Source organism: Corythoichthys intestinalis, chromosome 4 (genome assembly GCF_030265065.1).
Source record: "Corythoichthys intestinalis isolate RoL2023-P3 chromosome 4, ASM3026506v1, whole genome shotgun sequence".
Lineage (NCBI taxonomy): Eukaryota > Metazoa > Chordata > Actinopteri > Syngnathiformes > Syngnathidae > Corythoichthys > Corythoichthys intestinalis.
The window spans coordinates 27,353,235-27,356,286 of NC_080398.1; positions in this window are offsets into that span (position 1 = coordinate 27,353,235).

Consider the following 3,052-nt stretch of genomic DNA (forward strand, 5'->3'; position numbering starts at 1 on the left):
TAATGTTAATGCCATCTTGTGGATTTATTGTTACAATAAACAAATACAGTACTTATGTACAGTATGTTGAACGTATATATCCGCCTTGTCTTATCTTTCCATTCCAACAATAATTTACAGAAAAATATGGCATATTTTAGAGATGGTTTGAATTGCGATTAATTACGATTAATTAATTTTTAACTCGATTAAAAATTTGAATAGTTTGACAGCCCTAGTTTTAACCAATGACATGTTTATATTGCTAGAGTCATATTCTGGAAGCCTGGCAGCGTAACCATGTGACGTCACCGCCCTGCGACGTCAACAACACTGGCGACCTGCTAGTTAAACTAATTTTACAAATTGTATAAAAACAAAAACATCAAGAGGGGTTTCAATATCAAATTTTTTAAACTCATAATAAGAACTACAAGCCTCACCATCCGTGGATCCCTATAAATTAAGTATAACTTTAAATCGTAATGTAACTTCCAGTTTTTATTTAAAAAAAAAAAAATAAAAGTACAATATTCTTAACAACAATACCTTAAAGAGCATACGACAGGAGAAAAAAAGTCTTAAATAGCATTATTATGTGAATTAGAATCATATTTTGAGACGATTTGACTATACTGTATACAACAATTTAGCAAAGCGCAGATGACGAGAAATTAGTCTTTTAATCTGCCGGTTAGCCATGCCTACCATTATAGGGCTCTAGCGTCCCCAACAGGTGGATGACGTTAGCGGGAGACTGGGCTCATCGGTTTTACTATTCAACCCATTGAGGGGGAATTATTCAGAACGAGATAAACGCGACGAAGAGAGCCGCAAAATGTCATTGTTTCAGTCTCTCTACTCCAATATTTTTACAGGATATTCTTTTTATCCAAGTATTTTTTTCCCCACTAACTAAATAAATGGCTTGAGAAGGACCAGTCAGACCGTCGAGGGGGAACTATTCACAACAAGGAAAATGCGACGAAGAGAGCTGCAAAATGTCATTGTTTCTGTCTCTTTACTTCATTATTTTTACAGGATATTCTTTTTATCCAAGTATTTTCCCCAATTGCTAAATAAATGGCATGGTCATGACAAATAACAGTCTTGTGCTAAATGGAATATGAAATAATAAAAATGCATTTATTCAGGACGACATGGCAAAATTACCCCATAATGGTCAAAACTGTCGACTTCACCTTTACTGTCGCACCTCCCGAACGATAATTTATGACACCTAACTCGGACATATGTCATTTCCCTTCCCCGGCTTCAGAGAATGTAAACAAACCAAGAGGCGTGACAGCTAGCCGACATGCTAACCCGAACCGAGTGATGTTTCAAAGTCTTCAAAGCGGAAAATCACACATAACTCGCCCCGATTATTTGACATAACGACTGGGTTGTCGATTGTCTTGGCGGATCGGCAAACCGCCCGGCGGAGAGAAATTTACAGCTCGTTCCCCAGAGGAGGGCGGCTGCAGTTGTTGTGCAGCTAACGTGCAGCTAATGTGCAGCTTTTTACATGCCTATCAATGTTCAAACGTAAGTAGTCCTTTATTTAAAGAAAGTTTGTAGTGTTTACTTTGTAATCGCTGTATTCATATTTGATATAATACAAAACAAGATGTTTACTCACTTCCTCGTAAGTCAAATGGTCCCACAGTAGTAGGGCTTGTTTTGGCCAATATCCACAGTGAATGGGAGCCTTTTGAAACTCCAAAAAGGCGCACACGCCTCTCCCTCATACAGCAAGATTTTTCTGCAGCCGTTTGGCTGCCGTGATGCGAAAAATAAACGTATTTATCCGAAAAATCAGCTGAATCCTTCGTCCTCATACACAACAGTACGGCTGCATAGTGAAGAGGACGCCTTCATCCGTACACGTCACAGCGCCCTCCTCCTCAATGCAAGACCGAAGCCGGAAGTCACTCATTTTCATGGCGCGGGATTAAAAAAACTAAATAAATATAGTGAATGCTTCCACACACATCCAAGCGGTCCATATCATTCAGGAGTATAAAATACCGCGTGTATTATGAAATGAACATGCTTTTTCGTGTCACATGCACTTTAACAACTGTCAACCAAAAAGGCACAACCACAAGCTCATTTAGCTCTTTCTGTGGGTTGAACTAATTTCTTTACTCAAACGAACACATTTACCTTTAATCAAGTCAGCATCCAACTGCAAAAATACCTTATATGACAAGCTTAAGATGATTATCAGATATCCAGTTTACCTTTTATCTGTCCTAGTGTAGACGTAGCCAAAGTGGTGGTGATTTGAGTCTGTCTTGAAGGTAATTTTATTCATGGCCATTGAATGTGAGTGAATAGGACAAATGACCTAATCGGGTGGTAGAACGTGGAACCACTCAAAAAGAAAAAGGTTAATTTGCATTAAATCACCATGTGACCCTATTCACTTCTACAGAAATGGAATGCATTTCGTTGGAGGAAAAAGACTTCTGAAAATGTCTGTTTCCTAATGCAAGGCCAAAGTTGTACAATTTATGATCATAAAGAAACAAGTAAATATAGCCTTGTACCCTCACTCTTGCTTTCTTGCTAATCAGTTTCAATCTATCACGATGGGATTCATTGCCAAGAATGTGCAACATTACCCAGGAATTTGCTTCCGCGGACAGTAAAATTGTGAAATTAGAAACAGACAAGGGTCAAAATGACAATAATGATTATAACAACAATAGGAAACCCAGTTTCCAGTAAAAGGTGCTTTATGATTTGTGTGTTTAGTATTTGTATCCAATTAAATTGTAACTGAAATGAGAGCCCAATGAAACTATAAGTCAATTTTAATCACAAACAACAGTTAAGGTTTTATTACTAACATGGACACCCATGTAGTGCTCCATCATCTGTGGTTTCCTAATCTTTTTCTTTCTTATTTTGTTTTAATAATGTCAAAATATGTGTTTTGCATTCTTATCCTCCTCCCTAATACCACTCACGGGAATGCGAGTTATTTTTCAAGGCCTCCTGAGTGAGACTTTGCTCTCTTTCTCCCCTCCCCCGCTCCATTATCAACTTACCTGGCTGTGAGTGT